At 42.1% G+C, this 27,048-nt stretch overlaps 1 protein-coding gene across 3 annotated transcripts in view; it reads right to left on the reverse strand.

Moving 5' to 3' along the window:
* LOC138945974 (protocadherin-9-like) overlaps positions 1 to 27,048 on the reverse strand; it is a 97,132-nt gene that overhangs the window by 62,287 nt on the left and 7,797 nt on the right. For all 3 annotated transcript variants that reach the window (XM_070317507.1, XM_070317509.1, XM_070317508.1), the window contains one exon: positions 4,294 to 4,390. The gene's annotated coding sequence lies outside the window, so the exon portion shown is untranslated. The remainder of the gene's footprint in view (positions 1 to 4,293; positions 4,391 to 27,048) is intronic.

Raw genomic sequence — 27,048 nt, forward strand, 5'->3', positions numbered from 1 at the left:
GAGTCTCTCTCTCCCCATTTTCTTTACACAACCATCTCTTCCTCCCCCTCACCAACTCCCCCAACCCCCTGGTCCTCCCTCTAGTCAGGATCGTAGGTACCAATCCACCCGTACAGCCAGAGTGGTAGTTGGTAGCTAGGCCACTGAAAACCAACGTCAAATTGCCACGTAGCGTAGCCTATCATTAGTCAACCCATCTACAAGGGGCTCTGTACTCTGGTGCCTTTTGCTCCCCGGGCCCTATAGCTATGTTTTCATTATGCTGTGATTTCACACACCGCTGTAGACAGGAATCTATGCTAAGACCCGCTTTAAGTGTAGGCACAGTTCTTCCCGTATAAATAAATACATAAATAAATAAATAAATAAATAAATAAATAAATAAATAAATAAATAAATAAATAGATAATAAACCATTTCGGTTCAATACCTCAGATCTAGGTAGGATTTTACATGGGATAAGACAATCCCTCCCCTTGGACCAACACTAAAAAAATCAACAACCTTGGTGCCTTATTTGCCAAAGCCCGCTTTAAGTATAGGCACAGGTCTCCCAGTATAAATAAATAGATAGATAAAAAAATAGATAAAAACAAATATAAATTCGGTTCACCATCTCAGAACTGGATATAATCGCACATGGGATAAAACAATCCCTATTCTTGGACACACACTAAAAATCAACAACCTCTTAGCAAAATGGGAGTTTTAATGAATTACTTGTGTCAATCTGCACAGTTAATTCTCATTAAACAAACCCACCTCGAACTTTGCATAAGCAGTCAGGATGTCGTCGCGATATAACCTTCGTGGTTGAAAACGACGTTAAACACCAAATAAAGAAAAAGAAAGAACGGTCAGGATGTTGATTGTTAGTACCTGTCCGAGTGGAATGAGGGATGGCTTTAGGCTATTCAAAAGCGTGCGTAAATCTGAGATAGTCATCAGGGCCAGAATGCAAAAGTCAAAGTTAGAGACCCTCAATACAGTTTCTCCCAGACTATAAAGTCTCTGAACTCGACTCGTGCATACCGACCCAGAACTGTTCACTCGGGTTGGACAGTGTCTTTGAATGTCATATTACATTGTGTGTTTATTTGTTAACAATGCTTTGGTTCTAACTTTTTCTGCGAGAGAACCATCCGCATAAACCGAGAAAAAATAAACCGTCTGACCTCGAAACTGGCAAACAAAATGTCAAAATTAATGAGACTTAAAGTGATTTCATCCAGGTCGATAAATTAATTGCTGCTTTTTATTATTATTATTATTATGGTGAGCTTATATAGCGCGAACCACAATTAACTGTGCTCTCCGCGCTTTACATATTAATTTCTGCCGTGTGAAATGGAATTTTTTTACAGACAGACAGACAAACAAACATTTTTTACACACAATATATAACGCATTCACATCGACCAGCAAACCTCAAGCCTGTTAGGCGAGCATTCACCTTTCGCGGCCTTTCTGTTGCTTTGAAAACAGCATTTATTCACATGTCAGATAAACGCGTTTTTGCACAAGTGGCCAGTTGCAACTCAAACGTCGAAGAATAAGCAACAACAACAAAAACAAGTCGCGTAAGGCGAAAATACAATATTTAGTCAAGTAGCTGTCGAACTCACAGAATGAAACTGAACGCAATGCCATTTTTCAGCAAGACCGTATACTCGTAGCATCGTGAGTCCACCGCTCATGGCAAAATCAGTGAAATTGACAAGAAGAGCGGGGTAGTAGTTGCGCTAAGAAGGATAGCACGCTTTTCTGTACCTCTCTTTGTTTTAACTTTCTGAGCGTGTTTTTAATCCAAACATATCATATCTATATGTTTTTGGAATCAGGAACCGACAAGGAATAAGATGAAAGTGTTTTTAAATTGATTTGGACAATTTAATTTTGATAATAATTTTTATATATTTAATTTTCAGAGCTTGTTTTTAATCCGAATATAACATATTTATATGTTTTTGGAATCAGCAAATGATGGAGAATAAGATAAACGTAAATTTGGATCGTTTTATAAATTTTTATTTTTTTTTTACAATTTTCAGATTTTTAATGACCAAAGTCATTAATTAATTTTTAAGCCACCAAGCTGAAATGCAATACCGAAGTCCGGGCTTCGTCGAAGATTACTTGACCAAAATTTCAACCAATTTGGTTGAAAAATGAGGGCGTGACAGTGCCGCCTCAACTTTCACGAAAAGCGGGATATGACGTCATCAAAGACATTTATCAAAAAAATGAAAAAACATCTGGGGATTTCATACCCAGGAACTCTCATGTCAAATTTCATAAAGATCGGTCCAGTAGTTTAGTCTGAATCGCTCTACACACACACACACAGACACACACACACACGCACACACACACGCACATACACCACGACCCTCGTTTCGATTCCCCCTCGATGTTAAAATATTTAGTCAAAACTTGACTAAATATAATCACTTGTATTTTTTGTAAGTTTCAATAAAAAAAAATATACAAGTGATTTTTCAGCACAATGTGCCAATTACTCGGCCTTTAAAAAAAACACTTTGCACAAATTTCCTTTTCCTTTCATGGACAGGTTACAAGGACAAAGACACGCAATAACAAGCAAGAGCAGCAGAAATGACCTGGTTACGGCATTTTCGCACGAGTTGGTTGTCAACGTAAACCTATAGAAACTTTACGACAGAAACGAGCATTCGCGAGTTCTCCTTGGCGTAACAACGTCGTCTGTCGGTTTGATTCATGTTACTCAGGTCGGTATAATGACGCGGGTGGTGAGAATTCCTCATTGTTAGGCCATCTTACATCTAAAGTCTAGACGAAAGAAAAAACAAACACATATATATATAGGGAACCTATTCGCCACACAGAAGAGGGTGAAGAAGCAGGGGAGGTGGAGGCCGCAAGGGGGGTGAAGGTCGGGGGTGGGGGTAAGATGGGGTGTTATAGCCGAACATAAACGAGAGTCAGCAAGATTAGATTTACGAGGGAACTCTCTGGGGCTTTATCATTGTGTTGAAGATTTGCATTTGTTTTGTGCCTAGTGTTCTGCTCTACCGTACCCCTGCTCTTTTTACATATAGTCTTTTGACTAAATGTTTTAACGTAGAGGGGGGAATCGAGACGAGGGTCGTGGTGTATGTGTGTGTATGTGTATCTGTGTGTGTGTGTGTGTGTGGAGCAATTCAGAGAAAACTACGGGACCGATCTTCATGAAACTTGACATGAGAGATCCTGAGTATGGTATCTCCAGACGTTTTTTCATTTTTTTGATAAATGTCTTTGATGACGTCATATCCGGCTTTTCGTGAAAGTTGAGGCGGCACTGTCACGCTCTCATTTTTCAACCAACTTGGTTGAAATTTTGGTCAAGTAATCTTCGACGAAGCCCGGAATTTGGTATTGCATTTCCGCTTGGAGGCTTAAAATTTAATTAATGAGTTTGCTCAATAAAGTTGTCATTAAAATCGATTTTTCGCAAACAGATTTAAAATTGATTGCATCGTATTCTTCATCACATTCTGAATCTAAAAATATATACATATGTCATGTTTACTCTTAAAATGTGATCACAATTAACGAAAATATATTAATTAGTCTTACGATAAAAATTTCAGAAATCGATCCAAAAATGATTTCATCTTATTCTTTATCATTTCCTGATTCCAAAAACATATAGATATGATAGGTTGTATTCAAAACAAGCTCAGAAAGTTAACAAGAATACAGAAAAGCGCGCTTTCCTGCTTAGCACAATACGCTACCGCGCTAATCTGGCGTGTCAATATCACTACGTTTTGCACGTGGGAGGTGAGCGAGTTCCTTCACGCGGGGATTGAGGAAGCTGTCTTGGTGAAAATATACAGTGCGTTCAGTTTCATTCCGTGAGTTCGACAGCTTGACTAAATGTAATGATTTCGCCTTACGCGACTTGTTTTTCATTTTCACTCTTTCTGTCTCTGTTTCTTTCTTGCTCTTATTAATGTTTATGCTATTGGTGCAAAACTGTGCTTTTGCAGTTCGTAGTCAAATGTGCGCAAAAGTAAAAGGAGAACAGTCACACAGATACAGACGGTGTCTGTGAACTATCAACCTTAGCATCTTCAAAGCATGCAAAACCAAATTTCTCACAAACTAACATTGAACTCGTGACCTTTCAATTATCCCCTTCCCAAACAGCAAACTGAACAAAACATCCGAAATGTACACAAACTGACAAAAACTGACAAATGTCAACACAGCTCAAACTGAAGAAACCAACAGAGCGCGGTGACACGCAACAGTGATTTTGCTTACCTGTACAGGTAGGCAGAGGAGAAAGCGAGGGTACGTTGACTGGAGGTTGTTATTCCTCCTACCTGGTCATGGTCGGGTTAGCGCTTGCGCAGTAGCTCTGAAAACACGACAGATGCAATGTTTACGATGCAGGCCAAAATTGGTTTAGTCCGATTTGGTCGGGGCGTCCAAATCATTTGCCGCATTTGTACAAGCATACAATTAATCACAATAGTCTTAAATAAAATTTAACTCGTCATTTGTGTCAGTTATCACACGGTTATTTGCTGAACACCAACAAAAGTGAAGACGTTAAAACCGAATAGCAAATTTAATCGGTGAAACTGGAGTTTGCTAAACATCTTTCTAACCATAGCGCAACTACATTTGGACCAAAGGTACACTGAACGTTACTGAAGCAACTTTAGTGATCACAAAAGATAAATAGTTAATGATAATGCTCAGATATTTTTTGTTTTGTTTTATACAACGCGTAAAAAAGTGATGGGACCAGGGGGTCGAACAGCTCAGGAAGAGATAAAGCAAAAAACACAGACACACACGTAGACACACACACACACACACACACACACACACACACACACACACAAACAAACACACATACACACACACACATATATACACACGCATGCACGCACGCACGCACGCACGCTCATAAACACACACACACACACACACACAAACACACACACACACACACACACACACACACAAACACACACACACACACACACACACACACGCGTGCTTGTTTAAGCTTGAAGTTTCAAGTCAGCAAAACAAACACCAAAACACACACACACACACACACACACACACACACACACACACACACACACACACACACACTCACGCGCGCGTGCTTGTTTGAGCTTAAAGTTTCAAGTCAACAAAACAAACAACAAAACTATTCCGAACTCTTCCCGACTATTCTCTATAACATTCAATACAAACAACGCTCAAACACCTTTTACAAAAGTACAAGGTTTTATCTGCTTCATTTTTCTTCAAAGCTTCAATTTCTCCATATCCATACAGCATTGACAATGAATTCCAAGAGAGAAATTATTCAGAGCCCTTCCCGACTATTCTCTTATAAAATTCAATTGCAAACAACCCTCACACACCTATTACAACATTTTACAAGTACAAGGTGGTATCTGACTCATTTTTTCTCGCAGCACCAAAATCTCCATTCTCTCACAGCCTTGACAAAGAATTCCAATCACATCCTCCACACACACCTAACAAAAGGCGGTGGCATGCATTTGACTTGCTCTACGTATAAAGCGCTTTGAACTTCGGATAAGGCGCTATATAAATAAAGAGAATAATAAATACTTAACACGTCTCCCTTTTTTCCTGGCATTGTGAGGCAATGGTAATTACGAGACGAGCCTGGCTGGGCAGTGGTCATTTAGCCACGGGGAGGGGTCAGTGTGTTAATTATCGCTGAGTCCAGTGCCCGTCCCTGATTTGTACGACTCGGCCGGGGCTTTTGATTGCATAGGCGGAGGATAAGCCTGCGTGGTGTCGTTCTTGTTGAAGTGGAGTGAGTGGGAATCAGTGGCTGTGTGTGTCAGTGTGTGTGTGTGTGTGTGTTCAGTGGCTGTGTGTGTGTGTGTGTGTGTGTGTGTGAGTGAGTGAGTGTGCTGCAGTTTTGAGGGTGACAGTAGTCCCGTTGAATTAGTTTTATGCTAAACACATTCGCGTACACACACACACACACACTAACACCCCCCCCACACACACACATACACACACACATACATACACACACACTTACACACACACACACACACACGTGACACACACACCAAACCTAGTTCCCTGTGTTCCCAGACCTAGTCTACCGGTAGAACAAGGCTAATTACCGGTTTGCACCATTCCTGCCTCATTCACCATACCACCTGTCATTAACAACTCCGATTCAACGGAAAGACACACGAAACTCCAGAACAACTTTCTATGTCAAAATATTGCATGTCACTTACAAAACCCATACTCTGATATAACAACGGCTGCCATCCTAGCAAGGCTTTCAGCATCAACTGTACCTCACCCCGTACACGCCAAAGGAATGTAAAACACCATGTTTGCTGCATATAATTATACACTGAGCACGGGAGGGAGTACAACTTGTGAAAATTGTGACAGGACTTTGTAAAACTCAACAGCCCATTCCAATATACAGGCCAGGCCCTACCAGTGGGTCCCATGCCGTAGAGTATAACTAGTATATTAATTTGAAACTCATTATATACAATCAATGGTACAGTTGCAGTTTAAACTTTGTTCCTGTTGACTCTAAAGCTCTTTTTGTGTGGAAAAAAATACAAACAAACAAACAAAAAACAAGAAGAAAAAAATCATTCGTATTAGGAAGAAAGAAAGAACTGGCCACATAATTACTATGCTTAAGCGCTTAAAATACAGGAGAAACTAAAAACAACACGTACATAGAGACACACCTGTTCAACGATTACCCTACCACCCTAAGTCTGTCCCCCACCTTTTGTAACCATAACATATTTCACTCGAATAGAATATGCTGAAAAAAAGGGGAAAAAACGCAGTACATTTTAAAAATGCGCGACGCTGACTCATACATATTTAACATCACCCGGGTTTCAACTGGTCACGTGACCAGGCAATACCCGACGACCCTCCACTCTAATACCCCCTGTTCTGTACGCTGCAATTTAGAGCAGCATTGAAATATACTACATAGATTGAAAGCGCCGTGTAGGAATGTATAATTGTAGAAAAAGAAGAAAAGAAGAGGTCCAAAGCAAGGAAAAACTAGGAAAAGCAACTCTTTCACAGCCCATACAAGCCCGATAGTTGTATTTCTGGAATTTGTCTATTCGGGGCATAAGCTAGATGTCAGATCAAACATGTCCTTTTTAAGTTCTCTCTTTGAAACTAATACCAGCTTCAACCACTACCATACTAACTTGGTTCATATCCAGCTGTGGGAGACTTCCTCGAGCACACCTAAGCTGACATCTCCTTTCCAAGTTCTCTGCCTTTCACCTGCGCGTTAATAGCTCAGAGATTACAGATCAGACGTCTTTGGTTCGTGTGCGGTACCCTTTTTCTTCATCACGTCACGTTCGTTTAATGTCAGGCAGTTTTATCAGTAACATCAGAAGTCTTCTCGCAGTGGCAGACTGGTCCGGCGTGTTTAACTTCTCTTTTCACCAACAATCAGCCCTTCAGCCCATAAGTTTTGCTTCTCGTTTTACGTTCTATATCTTGTGAATCTTCTCTTCAAACACCCATAAGAAAACGCCAACTGGAAATACGAACCAAGCTACAAATATTAGTTTGTTTTGTGTACCCCCATAGACGTTTTGGAAACACACACACACACACACACACACACACACACACACACACACACACACACACACACACACACACACACACACACACACACACACACACACACACACACACACACACACACACACACACACACACACACACACACACACACACACACACGCTTGACTTGACTATTTCCTTAAGTGTGATAATTGAAGGGCAGTGTGTAGGTATCTCTCAGATCAGTGCTGAAATCGCCATGACCTCAAATGTTAAATTAGGACACCAAGGTGACATAGAGGTAATTACAGAGGACCTATTAAATCCCTAAACTGTCTGTGAAATCTATGCCTGTCGACATGTCCTACGCATTTTTAAGATACAATACAACAGAAAAAAATTAAGTGAGCTGAAAGAAAACATTTAGTGCGTTGGCTCACATCTTCAGATAGAAGTTTCTCATTTGATTTAAAACGCGTAATTATTGTGTGAACTTTAGAAAATACCACAAGCTAAAGGTGCATTGTATGGCACATCATTTCTCCACGTTATCATCCTCGAGATTGACATCACAACAACCATAACATTAAGTGTGCCTGAAAGACAAGAAAGGAAAAAAATCCACACACAAAAAACACAACCTGTAAAAATAATTGTTTCCCAACAAGAGCTCCAAAGACATTCAACACAACAAATATTGACCGAAAATATCGGTAGCGAAAATCAATTCTGCGCATGCTTCGAGCAGTTAAGATGCAGACGGCACGAGCATACCGGACATTTTTACAAGTGCAGTTTTTCTTCCGTCGTCTCTGGCTCTTCTGACTTCTGTTCTTCCTCCCACCGCCCGTGTCAGTGTTGCCGAACCATGCACTTGCTGCTGCATTCTGGGAATTAAACTTTGAGCTTTTCCAAACACACGGCTTTGCATATGAGCGCAAGAATGGGGAAAACAACACAAAAAGGAACGAAAAAGGCTTGGCAGGTGAAGATATGTCAAACCGATAAGCCTTCTAAACAGCAACAATTCTGCCTTGCATTTGCAGGTGTTATTACTTTTGTTTTACTGGCCTAAAGGAACAAATATTGCCGTAAACTCTGTCCTTTTGGGCAGCGTATGAAGGAATAAACTGTACGAAAAGTAATTATATATGTTCGGCGCATGCGTGCACGCATAGACACAAACACAGATAGACACACACAGACACACTCACACCGACACAGACACACGCACACACAGACACACAAACACACACACACACACACACATACACACACACGACATTCACTGCACTCGTCACTGAGATGAAAATGAAGCCCTACCAGTCAGCACTATCATGCCTAAAAACAAGAAGAGCAAACGCTCGATCGAGTCACTTTCGCAGTTCTGAATATTATATGAGGCATCAGATGGACAGGAAGAAATTGCTATTCACAACACAATGAGTCACGTTCACATAAAATTTGAGCCCGGTCACTTTTATAGTTTCCGAGAAAAGCCCAACGTTAAGTTGTGTGTTGCCGAACAGAAAAGGCTAGTTATCTCCCTTGTTTTTCTGATAACGTTCGTAAAAGGCTACAGATGTAAATACTTTGATGTAAAGAATAATCCTACAAAGTTTCAATCACATCCGATGAACTTTGTCAAAGATATAAAATGTCTAATTTTTCCTTTGACGCTGACCTGTGACCTTGAAAAAGGTCAAAGGTCAACGAAACCATCGTTAAAGTGTAGAGGTCATTGGAGGTCACGACTAAACAAAATATGAGCCCGATCGCTTTGATAGTTTCCGAGAAAAGTCCAACGTTAAGGTGGTGTCTACGGACGGCCGGCCGGACGGCCGGCCGGACAGACTAACACTGACCGATTACATAGAGTCACTTTTTCTCAAGTGACTAAAAAAATAGGTGTGGTTACGGTAACCCGACCTACCCTATTTTTAGGGGCCGATCCTATAACTTGTTATTACATTTGTCAAAAAAAAAAAAAAAAAAAAAAAAACGAGTGCAAAAAACGCAATGAAAGCGAAAGCGCCCGAGTCGCACACTTATTTCCCTGTCAAGTAGGTTTAATTTGTACACATTAGAAAAAAAAGTTAAAAAAAAAAAAGTGATTGCCTACCTACCTACCCTATTTTTTTTGGCTATGTTACCGTAACCACACCTATTTTTTTTTTGGCCTCATGCCTAATTGAACACCTCCCCCACCCCATGACTTTACAGCCGTTGCCACTTTCCCCGGTAACCGTAAACAGGACCCAAGTCAGTCAACTTACAATTGGTTTGACGGCCAAACTAACCGACCCAATGCATTCCAGCAGGTGTTCCAGGCAGAAGTAGAAGACAAGGTGGGTAAATTGCAGATTCCAAAAGTGAATCAGACTATTAAATTAACTAGCCTAGTGAGTTTAAGGGTAGAGATTTTTCCAATCTCCCAGATCAACTTATGTGCAGACTTGCTAGTGCCTTACCCCCTTCGTGTGTATACGCGCAAGCACAAGACCAAGTGCGCACGGAAATGATCATGTAATCCATGTCAGAGTTCAATGGGTTATAGAAACAGGAAAATACCGAGCATGCTTTCCCCGAAAGCGGCGTATGGCTGCCTAAATGGCGGGGTAAAAACGGTCATACACGTAAAAACCCACTCGTGCAAAAACATGAGTGAACGTTGGAGTTTCAGCCCATGAACGAAGAGGAAGAAGAAGAAGACTACAAAATAACTACAACACTCGCTTTGCAGTCTGTGGGACGACCGAATTACCCAAACCCACTGCATTCCAGTAGTTGTAGTACAAGACAACGTGGGTAAACGGCAGATTCCCGAAGTAAAACCACCGAGTCCAGAAGTAAACAGCAGAATCCTAAAGCACACATCACACCGTAGCTGCAGGTGCCAAGAAAGCTTAGAGCCTGCGCGCAAGGGGATTAGACAGGAAGCTTTAGGCGCTAAAACAATCCGAGTCCACCAACAAGTTGTGTCCACTTATCTGACCTCTCCCTCCCTCAGTAGACATCTGGAAACTCAGTTTTGTCCTTTGTGGGTCCAGCGGCCAAGGTGTGTCCAGAGGCTGAGGAGAAGGTTTTGTTCGTGGCACGCGTTGGACGTTTGCTTAAGGTTCAAACCTCCGAGAGATGAAGTCGCATGTCTGCGTTGCGTTTCCGTTTTTGTTTTGATTCTTCCGCTTCGCTGCGACAAGCTCCCGTTACATGTTGGTCTCATTTTGTCTGCAGAGCTATCTGCTCCATCCTCTCTCCTCTGTTACCCCCGTCTCCCCCCCCCCCCCAACATACACACACACTCACACAAACATTTTTTCTTCACGAATATTTGTGTCGGAAAGTCAACCCTATCTATCAGGAACCTTTTTGCGACCTGCAGGTGAGCAATATGAGAAGACTATTGCCGGGACGTTTTTTGTGTTCTAAAAGCAGTTATAGCAGTTTGTAAGCTGTTTAGTGAAATACTGCCATTTCTAGTGCAAAACACCGGACTTCAGACGGTCTTGGCCAGCCAACATCGTCTTTTAACCGGAATGCAGACACACGAACATGGTATCCACTCGCGTTCAGCCAAGTCACGTTTCTAATGAGACTTAGTTCCTGCCTGTACAGCTTTCCTAGTGTTGTTCTGACAAGTACTCAGTTTTAAAAGCTCAGGTCGGTCTTCGTTTCATCTTTCCTTAATACACGTTTTCTTGAAAAGGTCTTCTTTTCTCGACAAGGGACTGTATTTGTTCACTGTCTGTAAATGTGGTCGTTTGTTCTGTAAGACAACACCCCGGGTTTTGTTTAAAGGAAGTCAGAAGGCTAAAACAGCTTACTCTGCCACTTGAAAAAAGCCGGCGAGGTAATGGTCAATCATGATTATAATAATGATTGATCATTATCTCGCCGGCATTTTGCAAGCAAGCCACACGATCTTGAGATGACATCATTATCTGTTTCAATGGTGTCTGTCTGTCTGTCTGTCTGTCTGTCTGTCTGTCTGTCTGTCTGTCTGTCTGTCTGTCTGTCTGTCTGTCTGTTTGTCTGTCTACTTCAAAGACATTTGTGTCGACGTACAGTAAATGTAACATTTTGTTTTGTCAATAACAAACGTTCCAATTACCTACCATTTTTGTTTTTTTAATTCTCAACATTAAAGACTTAAAACGTCGGATGCCATAATAACAAAATAATTAGTCCTTAAAATCGATCAAATAGTCCTTAAAAATCATTCCATAAGTCCTTCAAAATCAATCCATAAGTCCTTCAAAATCAATTCATAAGTCCTTCGAAATCAATCCAGAAGTCCTTCAAAATCAATCCAGAAGTCCTTCAAAATCAATCCAGAAGTCCTTCAAAATCAATCCAGAAGTCCTTCAAAATCAATCCAGAAGTCCTAAGTGTTTTTTTGTTTATTGAAGGGTCAAAAAAGATCTAAGATCGGGAAAAAATTAGGGACGGTCAGAAACATGAAAAACATTGTATGGGGCCTAATCAATCAACAAACTCGCCACATCCGGGGCTTTGAGGGCCACCTTGCGACCGTGAGAGCAAAAGGTGAGGCCTGACAGACGCTGTGCTTTGACTGTCATGTCATCAAGAAGCTGACGGGAGACTGGGCGAGCCATTAAAGAATATGATACTCTCATTTGCATGCGATGCCTTGATTTCCATATCTCGCAGCAGACTCTGTGTACAGTTGAACCCCCATTTGATGGCATAAAAAGAAATCTAGGAGTCTTGAAGCGAAATGAGCCTTACTATGGAAGTAAATTCACAGAAAATCTTCACAAAAGCAAGGTTTTAGAAGGGGTTGGGCGGTTGGGGTGTGTGTGTGTGTGTGTGTGTCTGTGTGTGTAAGTGTGAGAGTCTTAAAAGGGGGTACTAATGTTCTACTGTATCGTTTTCCACTAAGGGATGAAAGCTGCACAATGGCCATTGATGTCCCCTGAATGCCTCTGTTTCCGGTTGCCCAGAAGGTCCGCCAGAGGGCAGAAGAGGTGTTAACCGTATCACGTGGCGTGGTCAGAGGCCGGTTGACTGTCGCCTGTTATACTGAGAGCTGATGGGATCCTTGATTAGTTACCCAGCGTATTTACAAGATTGATTGTCTACTACATACATCACCAAATATGTAAATGAATGTTTTAAAATCAGTGTCTTCTTTCTTGCGAAACGTCATTATCTAAACACGTTGCACATTGTAGCATATCATGTGCCACATTTAAACCAAAGATTGAAAATAAGCTGCTCGGTTTTGCAGTTGACTGAAGCAAAAACTGCATGCATTTCTGGACGTTTCGGTAAACGGTTGTTGCGTATTCAGTATTAATTTACTTATTTGTCTGCTGATCCTATGTTTTTCTCGCGACGTTTGGATCTGTTTTAGAAGGTATTTGAAATTCGCTGTTTTGACTTGGATACCCTGAAAACCCGAAAGCCGGAACACGCAATCTAAACCGACTCCCACACGTCTACAGTGTACATGTTTTGCCCCCTGGCCAGTGGGAAACATCAAAGGTATCTACCTGAATCTAGGTTAAGCGGGAAACGTTTTCAAAACCAATTACGTTTTTATAAGTCAAGGCGCGGAAGGATTCTGTAAATAGGATGTTTAAAGGCCAGGACAAAAAATTGCCTGGACGTGGCTTTGAACGTAAAGTAATAGATAATAATTATTGTCTAGATGTGTACTGAAATGCTAGTGGTACTATTTTGTTTCTATGTGATCAATAGTGTGCGCTCTCTCTCTCTCTTTCTCTCTCTCTCTCTCTCTCTCTCTCTCTCTCTCTCTCTCTCTCTCTCTCTCTCTCTCTCTCTCTCTCTCTCTCTCTCTCTCTCTCTCTCTCTCTCTCTCTCTCTCTCTCTCTCTCTCTCTCTCTCTCTGTATATACAGTTATAATGTATTAAGTTTGATGTGATAGTTCTTTGATTATATTGTTTTCTGTTCTTGTTGACCCTATATTAGGGCGAGGGCTGGATGTAAAAAAGCAATATTCTTGCTTATCTATTACCCTCGATAATAAAGATTTGTCTTGTCTTGTCTCTCTATGTCTCTCTCTGTTTCTCTATGTCTCTCTCTCTTTCTCTCTCTCTCTCTCTCTCTCTCTCTCTCTCTCTCTCTCTCTCTCTCAATCTCTCTCTCTCTCTCTCCGTCTGTCTGACCGACTCCCTCTACCTCTCTCTGTCTCTCTCTGTGCGTGTGTCTCTCTTTCCGTCTCTGTCTCTGTCTCTCTCTCTGTCTGTCTGTCTCTCTCTCTCTCTCTCTCTCTCTCTCTCTCTCTCTCTCTCTCTCTCTCTCTCTCTCTCTCTCTCTCTCTCACACACACATGCACATGACACGCGGGTGGTGGTGGTTGGGGTGGCGGGTGGGATGCTGACTGCTCTTGCTCTTACGTACACTTTTAGTAATAGTATAAGGCAAGAGCTAGAGGATACAACCTCAACCCCAAACACCCCCCCTCCCACCCCCTTCATAATCCTGTACCTGTGGTCTCTCTTCCTTTCTCCGCGTTCTCTGCAGACGTTGAACTCTTTCTCCCATTCCCCTTTCAAGCTTTAAGAGTCTGCATTTCTTGTTTGACAACACATACCGTACAATATCTCCTTCACCTTCGCATAAGTATTCCGTGTAAGCGTTTGACAAACATTCCTTGTGTGAAAGTGTCCAGGTTTTGACGAAAAGGGCGTCTACAGACGTGAGCATTTAGCGTTTGAATGATGACACGACTGATCGAGTGTGTCATAGTGGCTCGTGATAATTTCTTCTGGCCTCAAGCAAGCCGTTAATTAGATAGGTAGTGATTGCTCCCACCAGAGCTAATTACACACAAAGTTAACGAGAGGAGAAAACCACATTCACTCAAGACGGACACGAATAGATGCAGATTGATTGCTAGGTTGTTTTTTTTATCTTTATGTGGATCGTCACAATCGAATTAGTTTTTTCCAAGAAGAAGAAGAAGAAGAAGAAGAAGAAGAAGAAGAAGAAGAAGAAGAAGAAGAAGAAAAAGAAGAACAAGAAGAAGAAGAACAACAACAACAACAACAAAAAGAAAAAGAAAAAAAGAAGAACAAGAACAAGAAGAAGATGAAGATGAACAACAACAGCAATAACAGCAATAACAGCAACAACAACAACAACCACAACAACAACAACAACAACCACAACAACAACAACAACAACGTTTTTTGCAAAGCACACACCCATGCATCACGCAAAAAAAAACCTACTCAAATAGCACCAACAAAACCAAAAAAAGTGGGCTGGCAGTACAAAAGGCCATGATGATCAATCATTCAGTGTTATTTCTGAATGCCCCCACTCAAGTGCATCCAAACCGTAGTATACATAATTATGTATGTTCGACCGCTGACCTAGTGGAAAATGTGGAAAACGCCGTGAAAGCATTTTTGTCCAAGGCCGTCACTTAGGCCTAAAAAAAAAATAGGTGTGGTTACGGTAACCCGACCTACCCTATTTTTAGGGGCCGATCCTATAACTTTTTATTACATTTGTAAACAAAATTAAAAAAAACGAGTGCAAAAAACGCAATGAAAGCGAAAGCGCCCGAGTCGCACACTTATTTCCCTGTCAAGTAGGTTTAATTTGTACACATTAGAAAAAAAAGTAAAAAAAAAAAGGTGATTGCCTACCTTCCTACCCTATTTTTTTTGGCTATGTTACCGTAACCACACCTATTTTGTTTTTTTTGGCCTTAGCGAGAAAGCTGTCAATTCGTCGCAATTGCGCGGCTGTGGGAAGACACGTGGTATCATTATATGAATATATATGCAAAACTACACAAAAGGACATCATTCCTCGGGGTTTACAGGGTGAACTTTCAAAGAACATATCAGGCTTCCATTACAAAACTGCTTTCAATATTTTACCATGACGAATCTGTACCTGGCGAGATCTCCGTCACGGTCTCTGTCTGTCTGTCTGCTTCCTCCCCCCCCCCCCCCCCCCTCTCGCTTTTTCTCTGTCTTACTCTCTCTTCTTGTCACCCTCTCTTTGTCTCGGTCTCTCAGTATTACTTTGTCTGTCACTCTCTCTCTCTCCCCCCCCCCCCCCCCCCGTCTCTGTCGTTCTGTCTGTCTGTCTTTCTTTCTTTCTCTGTCTCTATCTCACTCTGTCTCTCTCTCTCTGTCTCTCTCTCTGTCTCTCTCTCTCTCTCTCTAGCTCTCTCTCTCTCTCTCTCTCTCTCTCTCTCTCTCTCTCTCTCTCTCTAACCAAATTCAACATATGCTAAGGGTGACAGGGTTGAAACTAATACGTCAGAAACCTGACAGGTGAGGGGTAAAACAAGGATGAGGATGTGTGCATGACAAGCAGTTGCAGGCGGCTGACCCTCCTGGTTTCCTCCCGCCCCAACCCCCCCTCTCCCCACAGTCTCCCAGCCACTTCAACAACCACCACCACCCCTCTCCCCACCCCAGTCACGCTTCCTTCATTATCCCGCTTTCCCCCTCCGAGTTCATTTTTATCAATTGACAAGTTTGTGGCGAATGGACTTCCTAGAGAAAATTTGCAACAAAAAAAGTGTTTAACTTTGCAGAGTTCTGATTTGGCTTTCAAAGCGGATGAATCGCCTTTGCCCAATCCTCCTCTTCAACACACCTCCCTTCTCAAAGTACGTTTAAATGATTTTAAGGTTTTCTTTTTAAAAGCGCCCATATCTGCAACTTGTACGCTTGATAATAGACTGACCAATGTCCGAAATAAAACGATTCGTTCTGTTACGTGGAACACATGTACATCTTATATTCAAAATGAGAGTTTATGTTTCTTTGGCTGTTATGTCCCTTTCAAACTACCGGTGTAGCCCCAAGAGGATATCAAAAGTGGACAAAAAGAACTCACACAAAAATGGCCACGCTCATATCTGCAACTTGTAAAAGTGATAGTTGGCAAACAGATGTCGGATTTTCCGCTTTTCTGCTGGTGGAATATACAATTTGTCCTCGAATATAAGCGTTCATGTTGTTTTGACTTTCTATCTGATTAAAACTACAAGTGTAGCCCCGAGGTTCAACCTGGCGTTACCTCTTGACATAGAGTTCAACACTAATGGAAACACAAACCACCTCAAGCAAAACACTTAACAGTCCGAACGAGAGACCTGAAAGGCACACATTGAAAGAATAGAAGGCTAATCACTGTACTGCCAAATTCATCGACACATAGGTACGTGTAGTAATTGAACGAATTTACATTCTCACCAATTCATAAAATATATTGTTATAACATATCAGGAGTTATAAAAGAAACGAGACTTTCTTATGAGATTTGTTAAAATCTCTTAGCAGAGCAAAAGAGAGAGAGAGAGAGAGAGAGAGAGAGAGAGAGAGAGAGAGAGAGAGAGAGAGAGAGAGAGAGAGAGAGAGAGAGAGAGATATATATATATAATATAGAGAGAGCTAGAGAGAGAGAGAGCGAGAGAGCTAGAGACAGAGACAGAGAGAGAGAGAGAGAGAGAGAGAGAGAGAGAGAGAGAGAAAAGTGTCCCTTCACAGATAGCCCTATTGGGGAAATCAGACCCTCCTGATCCTCGGACGGGACCGAGATTTCGAAGAGAAACTAACCATTACATATACCATTTGCCAATTTATGTACGGTCGTTTACTATGCCGTCCAGCTTGTTCGCTGAAATCGCCTACACGTTGCAACTGCAAAATTAATGTTCAACGAGTGTCACGCATGTATTCTTCGTCTGACCAGCGTTTCTACTGCCCTACAACCGAGAGTTAGCCGAGTGCCGCGGAGGAAGTTAACACTCGTTATTTTATGATTCCCAATTTCGAACCTGCATCAAACACTTAATTTTACAAGGCACAAGGATATACTGCTAGGATTCATTATGTTCGGCGAAATAGTTGTACAAGTTTTGGTTAGTCCTTGGCATCATCTTTTTCCCACCTTCAAAAATGTCGGCAAATATGCTGAAATGATGGCAAAGTGTTCAGAGATTTGGAATTTCTTTCGGCGTTTTGTCGACTCCCGTCGTCAAACGACATCCCAGAATACATTCAGGCATGGGAATTGAAAATTGTAAAAAAGGCGGAAAATTTATAACTGAAGACGCGAAGCGTCAAGTCGACGGCGCGAAGCGCCTAGTCTTACTAGGGGGGTCCGGGGGCATGCTCCCCCGGAAAAATTTTTCTCCAAAGAACCCAGATGGTGCAATCTGGTGTCATCTGAGCTCCAAGTTTGCCATCAAATTCTGTTTTTAGAATCAGAGTTTTTAGTACAAAAATGTACCAATTTTTGCTTTTTTGAAGAACAAAAATATATACATGTATTATATGGTTTAAATTTGTAAAAAAAAATTGATCTGTTGAGACAAACAGGAAAATGTAACTTGTAACACAATCTGTGCAATCTGGTTTACTTTCAAACATAAAAGTTCAATAACTGAGGCGGGCGGTAGCAGTGCGTGAACAAAGTACGGAAAGTTTTCGCGGGCTTTTGCGCAAAGGCCAAAGTAACAGTGGTGCCTTTTTTGTGTGCCTCCCCCCTTTATTTTTTCGGCGGACACTTTTGCATTTTCGGCGGAACAAAAAAAAAATGCGGACAATTCCCATGCCTGTACATTATAAACATAATGTCATAAGGCTTCATAGACGAATCACCCCCACTCCCCTTTCCGACCTCCTCCTCTGTTGACCTCTAGGCTCTTCGACCACAGGGCAGTGACGAAGAAGCGGTCAAACAGCCCTTCAAATGACCAGAGGTTACCACGTCACACCGTGATGATGGATGTGACGGACAGGGATAACAGGAGTCAGTGTGAATCTATCGGACAGCCGGAACCCCGTGTTAGTCAGGAAGATAGATCCTTATTAGCATGGGGAGGTTTGTGTTCGAGATGTTTATGGTGATAATGGTGATGTTGAAAGTTGGAGGGCAGTTGGGAAGGGTAAGGGTTGGTGGTTGTGGTGGTGGTGGAAGATAGATTCCATCATTCCAGCGGAGTCCTTATTAGCATGGGGAGGTTTGTGTTCGTGATGTTTATGGTACATGGTGATGATGGTGGAGGTGCTTGGAGGGGAGTTGGGAAGGGGTGTTGGTGGTGGTGGTGGTGGTGAAAGATAGATTAAGTCCTTTCATGGAGTCACTATTAGCATTTTTGTTTTTGTTTGTTTGTTTGCTTAACGCCCAGCCGACCACGAAGGGCCATATCAGGGCGGTGCTGCTTTGACATATAACGTGCGCCACACACAAGACAGAAGTCGCAGCACAGGCTTCATGTCTCACCCAGTCACATTATTCTGACACCGGACCAACCAGTCCTAGCACTAACCCCATAATGCCAGACGCCAGGCGGAGCAGCCACTAGATTGCCAATTTTAAAGTCTTAGGTATGACCCGGCCGGGGTTCGAACCCACGACCTCCCGATCACGGGGCGGACGCCTTACCACTAGGCCAACCGTGCCGGTACTATTAGCATGGGGAGGTTTGTGTTCGTGATATCTATGGTGATGATGGTGGTGGTGGTGGTGGTGGAAAATAGATTCCGACATTCCAGCGGAGTCAATATTAGCATGGAAGTTTGGGTTGCAAGGTTGATCACGAAGGCGAAGGCAGTAATGGTGGAGGGGAGGGGGGGGGAGAGAGGTTGAGACTGGTGGCTGGTGGGCAAAAGCTAAGCGGCTAAACAGATGAAAGTCATTAAACTGGCCACACGTTGCAACAAAATCGTGTTTGGGAATGGGTTTTGGTGGTAGGGGGTGGGGAGAGTATGGGTATGACGTGATTCAGGTAAAATAAAAAGCTTAAACACAAGGACATGTCAATGGCGTTTTCGAGTTGATATCAACCAAGCACTTGTGCAGAATTTCACATAATAGAAGAGCTTCCAAACAATAATCACATTATCTATGGTTTAGACATGCAGACATTCTGAATGAGTTGATGCTAATGTAAGCAATTAGCAAACAAAAAACATTCTGCGGATTTAAGTGTCGCTAAAACATGTCGTAATATTTTGTCCTATTCCATCTATTTTCTGTAACATATTCAGTTTAATTTCATTCTGTAACATTCTATCCTATTCCATGTCGTTCTCTGCTGTCGGCTCTAAAATGTCATTAAGAAATATATAGAAATGTTCACCGTCCCGCTATTTAACATCATGTTCCTTTATGGTCGACATCGGAGTAAACACAACTCTTCCCACAACTTTCAATCCTCTCCTTCTGACTGTCTGTTTATCTGTCTCTCCATCTAACTCGTTCTCTTTCGCTCTCTCTGTCACACACACACACACACACACACACACACACACACACACACACACACACACACACACACACACACACACACACATACACACACACACATGACATGTTTAACCTTCCAGATTCCCCTCTAAACCTATACACTCTCCAACGCGTCATCCCTTCTGATTCAACGAGGAAAGTCGAATGCTCCCTGTGTGCAATCAATAGTAACAAGCATGTATTTAAGAGAAGCTTTCCTAATACGAGGTTGGGGATGCGGGGGGGGGGGGGGGTGTCCTTTAGTGTCGTCTTGCGAAAAGGTTGGATTTAAGAAAGCTTTTGAGATGGGAGAAGATAGGGGGCGGTAAGGGCGCAGGGAAGAGAGGATCAAGGAGAGGGTGGGGGAGGGAGGGGGGGGGTGTGCCCTAGTCTCGTCTAGTCAAAGGTTTTAATCTAAGAAAGCATTTGAGATGGTAGATGAGATGCAGAAGGCAAGCCAGAGGGAGAGAGAGGAAGAGAGAGAGGGGGGGGAGAGAGAGAGACTCAGACAGAGAGAGCGAGATTGAGAGAGAGAGAGAGGGAGAGAGAGAGAGAGAGAGAGAGAGAGAGAGAGAGAGACTCAGACAGAGAGAGCGAGAGAGACTGAGAGGGGGGAGAGAGAGAGCGAGAGAGAGACTCAGACAGAGGGAGCGAGAGAGGGGGGAGAGAGAGAGAGAGAGTGAGACTCAGACAGAGAGAGCGAAATAGAGAGAGAGAGGAGGGGAGAGAGAGACTCAGACAGAGAGAGCGAGATTGAGAGAGAGAGAGAGGGGGGGAGAGAGAGAGGGGGGGGGGGAGAGAGAGAGACTCAGACAGAGAGAGCGAGATTGAGAGAGAGAGGGGGGGGAGAGAGAGAGACTCAGACAGAGAGAGCGAGATTGAGAGAGAGAGAGAGAGAGAGAGAGAGAGAGAGAGAGAGAGAGAGAGAGAGAGAGAGAGAGAGAGAGAGGGGGGGGGAACGAACGAACGAACGAACGAACTTTATTACTCAAGGATGGAGATTTTAGGCTCGCGCCTAGTCTTACAATCTGTCCCTGCTAAACTAAGACATAAAAATAAAGACAATACAAGAAGAGCAAACGCTCGATCGAGTCACTTTCGCAGTTCTGAATATTATATGAGGCATCAGATGGACAGGAAGAAATTGCTATTCACAACACAATGAGTCACGTTCACATAAAATTTGAGCCCGGTCACTTTTATAGTTTCCGAGAAAAGCCCAACGTTAAGTTGTGTGTTGACGAACAGAAAAGGCTAGTTATCTCCCTTGTTTTTCTGATAACGTTCGTAAAAGGCTACAGATGTAAATACTTTGATGTAAAGAATAATCCTACAAAGTTTCAATCACATCCGATGAACTTTGTCAAAGATATAAAATGTCTAATTTTTCCTTTGACGCTGACCTGTGACCTTGAAAAAGGTCAAAGGTCAACGAAACCATCGTTAAAGTGTAGAGGTCATTGGAGGTCACGACTAAACAAAATATGAGCCCGATCGCTTTGATAGTTTCCGAGAAAAGTCCAACGTTAAGGTGGTGTCTACGGACGGCCGGCCGGACGGCCGGCCGGACAGACTAACACTGACCGATTACATAGAGTCACTTTTTCTCAAGTGACTCAAAAAGGACAATTGCCAATCGCAGGGAGAGAGAGAGAGAGACTCAGACAGAGAGAGCGAGATTGAGAGAGAGAGAGAGAGAGAGAGAGAGAGAGAGAGAGAGAGCGAGAGAGAGAGAGAGCGAGATTGAGAGAGAGAGAGAGAGCGAGATTGAGAGAGAGAGAGAGAGAGAGAGAGAAAGAGAGAGCGAGATTGAGAGAGAGAGAGAGAGCGAGATTGAGAGAGAGAGAGAGAGAGCGAGATTGAGAGAGAGAGAGAGAGAGCGAGATTGAGAGAGAGAGAGAGAGCGAGATTGAGAGAGAGAGAGAGAGAGAGAGAGTGGGAATGAGAAAGAGAGAGGGGAGGGGAGGGTCAAGGGGGGCCGGGGAGGAGGATCGATAAGGGGATCTTCTAGTGTCGTCTGACGAACAAACAGCAAGAGAAAGGAGGGGCGAGGAGAGTGTCAATGTGACGGGGTGTCAGTTAAACACAACATTGCCGTTGCACGATGGCCCCGCTTTGCTAAGGTCGGAGGGCGATGTACAGTTCAAACCTGGGTAGGAGATTGAAAGCAACGCATCCTGAGTCTTTCGTATTATAAGGAACTTGTTAAGAGAGAGAGAGAGAGAGAGAGAGAGAGAAAGAGAGAGAGAGAGAGAGAGAGAGAGAGAGAGAGAGGGGGGGAGAGAGAGAGAGAGAGAGAGAGAGAGCGAGAGAGGGAGAGAGAGAGGGAGAGAGGGAGAGAGAGAGAGAGAGGGGGGGGAGATACGGAGGGAGAAAGAAAGAGAGAGAGAAAGTGAGATGGAGAGAGAGAGAGAGATAGAGAGAGAGAGATAGAGAGAGAGAGAGGGGATAGAGAGAGAGAGGGGGGAGAGACGGAGGGAGAGAGAAAAAGAGAGAGAGAAAGTGAGACAGAGAGAGAGAGAGAGAGAGGGGGGAGAGAGAGAGAGAGAGAGAGAGAGAGAGAGAGGGAGAGAGAGAGAATGAGTGGACTGTTATAGAAAAAAATGAGAAAAAAAGAGGATTTGTTCTTGTTTTCCAATGTAAAAACTGTGGCGGAATCGTTATCGCCAAGTATTTGAACTCAAACAAAACTGACACCAAAAAAATAAAAGGGGGGACAAAAAGAAAAAAATTTGCGAAAACACGGGAAGTTTGTTGCGAAAAAAAAAGTGGATTGAGAAGGAAAAGACGCCATGCTCTTATTCTCCAGTCTAAAAAGCGGAGATCGAGACATCGTTTTTGCCTCGGATTATGTAGTCAGCAAAACTGACTCAAACAAAAAAGAGGAACAAAAGAAAAAGGACTAGCAAAAGTACGGGAAGTTTTCAGCAAAAGCGAACACACACAAATAAAAAAAAGGCGATAAATAGAAAAGACAACTGGGGGGAAATACGAAAGGATTTGAGCAAAAGATGTTACTTTAAAGAGACAAAAAGGGCCGAGAGTTGAGCCACAGAGGAACAATTAAACGGGAAACAAAAGAAATAGTTGTCTTTTTTTCAGAGCTACACAGCTACTGGAATTTAATGAAATACGATACCAATACATGCACAGCCTGTTGGTGACCTTGCGAGTAAATGTTTACTGCTGGTTTGACGAAGTCATCCGAGAGACAAAAGCTGTTCTCACATTTTTGTTTTCAGTTTCTCCAAAGACATGCTGAAAAGTTTACAAGACGCCATCATTTGCAGTTTGATTTTGACGTCAGAGAATTCACTTTGGAAGAGAGGGCCAAGAAAAGACGTCTTGGTTTGTTAAGTCGGTGTCGTTTCTCATTAAATCCAATAAAATCTACAACGACAAAGGCACGCGGGATGTTAATAAAATGTGTATAGATTACACATAACTTCTTCCGGTTTGTTTGCCTGCTTATTTGTCAGCTTCTCCTTTACGTTGGAAAATACCGTTGATGGTGGGATAATCGTTTCTTTATTTATCTATTTATCTACAGTTAAACGGAAAACATAAGAAATAGTTGGTTTAAACTCCTCAGCAATTTACAAGCGACTTGCTGCAGACCTTTATTGGCTTATGTCTAGCCGGAAAACAACGAATGCGACCGGACAATCCCGAACGTGCAAGTCAGCAGAGAATCGTTACTTAAAACTAGTTGAAGCGTTAGCGTTGTTCACAAGGGCAGCAATTTTCAACTGATTTGGTTCACATTAAAATCGCTTGAAAGTTGGTGGAAAATTTGTTGTAAGCCTACCATGTGAACAGCACTTAACCTTGCTGTAGCAAAAGTGTCAAGCTCCCGAGAAAAAGGAAGCTTGCTAAAAATAATGGGACAGACTGCACTGATACTAATTATGAACACTCGAAGAGAGGCACGAAGTGATCACAGAGAAATGTTTGGTGGGCAGCTAGCTTACTTCGGCGAGCTGGGGTCACCACTGACCGCTAGGTTGACTTCTATTGAGGAATAGGACTGCTGACCAACTACAGAGCGTCCAGGGCTGTTTGCAGTCCATCGGAACTCATTTGTTTGAAGTAACCCGACGGCAGGAAGTGTCGCAAGGTTGTGGAGGTTTAGCTGTTCATTTGCGAAATCAGAGTTATAGCTGTATTTGAAAATGTTATCGCTCTAAAATTTAGAGCGATACCATTTTCAAATACAGTTAACTCTGATTTCGCAATGTCTAAAATGTTTGTCTTTTGGTTTTATACGACACATAGGAGAGTTAGTTGCGTTTGATGATCGTATCTCTCCAGATTTTTGTATTTTGTTTTTAAAAAACACACAGGAGAGTTAGTTTACGTTTGAAAATCGCATCACTCTAGATTTCTGTCTTTTATACAACTAGTTTTCTGTATTTTGTTTCTATACGACACACTGGAGAGTTAGTTATGTCAAGAAACTCGCACAGTAGACACAGACGAGGCAATCTCTCAGAAAAGGTTTTGGACAATTTGTCAGATAAGTGTATCATCCGTATCATGTGTGTGTCCGTCTGTCCACTTAAAAGACCGCTAGGTCGAACTGCAGTCAATGTTTTATTTTGTTTTGTCATAAATTCTTTCTTTCTTTATTTGGTGTTTTACGTCGTTTTCAACCACGAAGGTTATATCGCGACGGGGAAAGGGGGGGGGAGATGGGATAGAGCCACTTGTTAATTGTTTCTTTTTCACAAAAGCACTAATCAAAAAATTGCTCCAGGGGCTTGCAACGTAGTACAATATATGACCTTACTGGGAGAATGCAAGTTTCCAGTACAAAGGACTTAACATTTCTTACATACTGCTTGACTAAAATCTTTACAAAAATTGACAATATTCTATACAAGAAACACTTAACAAGGGTAAAAGGAGAAACAGAATTCGTTAGTCGCCTCTTACGACATGCTGGGGAGCATCGGGTAAATTCTTCCCCCTAACCCGCGGGGGGTTGTCATAAATTAAACGTTCCAATAAAATAAAAATAAAAAAACTTTTTTCAGAACTTTGGAAGGCTAGCTGGCAGTCTATCTATTTTTGGGATTTCTAGCTGGATATAATCAACATTCTGATCACAACCAGATGAATTGGGAATCTGTGGTCATAAAACACCGCATCTAATTTCATCTGGCTGAGATCGGACTTCCAGTTCTAGCCACATAAGTTCAACCAATAGAATCAGAAATATAATTCTATTCAGCATTAAAATCAAACCCACAGTTGGGTGAGATTGGAATTCTGATTTTATCCAGCCTACGTACCTGGCTAGAATCAGAATTGAAAAGACGTAAATAAGCAAAACCAGATAACCTTACTTTTTACATTTAGTCAAGTTTTGATTAAATGTTAACATAGAGGGGGAATCGAGACGAGGGTCGTGGTGTATGTGTGTGTGTGTGTGCGTGTGTGTGTGTGTGTGTGTGTGTGTGTGTGTGTGTGTGTGTGTGTGTGTGTGTGTGTGTGTCTGTCTGTCTGTCTGTCTGTCTGTCTGTCTGTCTGTCTGTGCGTGTGTGTGTGTGTGTAGAGCGATTCAGACTAAACTCCAGGACCGATCTTAATGAAATTTGACATGAGAGTTCCTGGGAATGATATCCCCGGATGCCTTTTTCTTTTTTTCGATAAATACCTTTGATGACGTCATATCCGGATTTTTGTACAAGTTGAGGCGGCACTGTCACACCCTCATTTTTCAATCAAATTGATTGAAATTTTGGCCCAGCAATCTTCGACGAAGGCCGGACTTTGGTATTGCATTTCAGCTTGGTGGCTTAAAAACTAATTGATGAGTTTGGTCATTAAAATTTGGAAACTTGTAATTACATTTTTTTACTTTTAAACGATCCAAAAATAATTTCATCTTATTCTTTGTCATTTTCTGATTCCAAAAACATATACATATGTTATATTTGGATTACAAACAAGCTCTGGAAATTAAAGAATATTAAATTATGATTAAAAGTAATTTTCCGAAATCGATTTAAAAACAATTTCATCTTATTCCTTGTCGGTCCCTGATTCCAAAAACATATAGATATGATATGTTTGGATTAAAAACAAACTCAGTAAGCTAAAAAGAATAGACATACAGAAAAGCGTGTTATCCTGCTCAGCGCTACCACTACTGCACTATTCTGCATGGCTTGTCGATTTCACTGCCTTTGCCACGAGCGGTGGACTGACGAAACTACGAGTATGTGGTCTTGGTGAAAAAAGCAGTGCGTTCAGTTTCATTCTGTGAGTTCGACAGCTTGACTAAATGTTATTTCGCCTTACGCGACTTGTTTTAGTTGTGTTTTTCGTGAGCGCTTGAAAAGTGTTCTGTACTGTGCAATGTCTCCCTGAAACTCCATTACCGTAAGTTAACAAAATTCAAGACCACGAGTGGGATTGAAAGTGCCATTGTAAACGGAACAATGGCTATTACCACCTTTTGTTGCCTGCGAAAATAAATGTGTCTCTCACGCCTTTCACGCCGGTCAGTTAATACCTCAGGGTGTCCTTCAGTCGTGGCTCAACGCGCTTTTCATGGGGAAAGGGAGCGAGTGGGTATGTGGGATTCTGTTGCATTAGAACAGGACAAGAAAATTGTCGGCAGGTGTGTTTGTTTATTGTTAGAAATCGTAACAACTTTTGAACAGCTACAAGAGCAACAAAATGATTGCGAAAATCTAAAAACTTTGTTTCCAGTTACTTAGAATGAATACAAGTACTTGTAGAATATCTTAATAAAAGGTTTTGGACAATTTGTCAGATAAGTGTATCATCCGTATCATGTGTGTGTCCGTCTGTCCACTTAAAAGACCGCTAGGTCGAACTGCAGTCAATGTTTTATTTTGTTTTGTCATACATTCTTTCTTTCTTTATTTGGTGTTTAACGTTGTTTTCAACCACGAAGGTTATATCGCGACGGGGAAAGGGGGGGGGGGGAGATGGGATAGAGCCACTTGTTAATTGTTTCTTTTTCACAAAAGCACTAATCAAGTTGCCTTGCCTGTATCTTAATAAATGAATTGCCTTGCCTGCATAGTTTAAAAAAAAACCACCTTGTCAAATACATAAGTCCATTCTCAAAGTTAGCGACAAAAGAGTGAAAGTTTGTCCTCGAACAACAGAAGAAACTGTGGGATATTTTGCAACCC

Source organism: Littorina saxatilis, linkage group LG13 (genome assembly GCF_037325665.1).
Source record: "Littorina saxatilis isolate snail1 linkage group LG13, US_GU_Lsax_2.0, whole genome shotgun sequence".
Taxonomy (NCBI): domain Eukaryota; kingdom Metazoa; phylum Mollusca; class Gastropoda; order Littorinimorpha; family Littorinidae; genus Littorina; species Littorina saxatilis.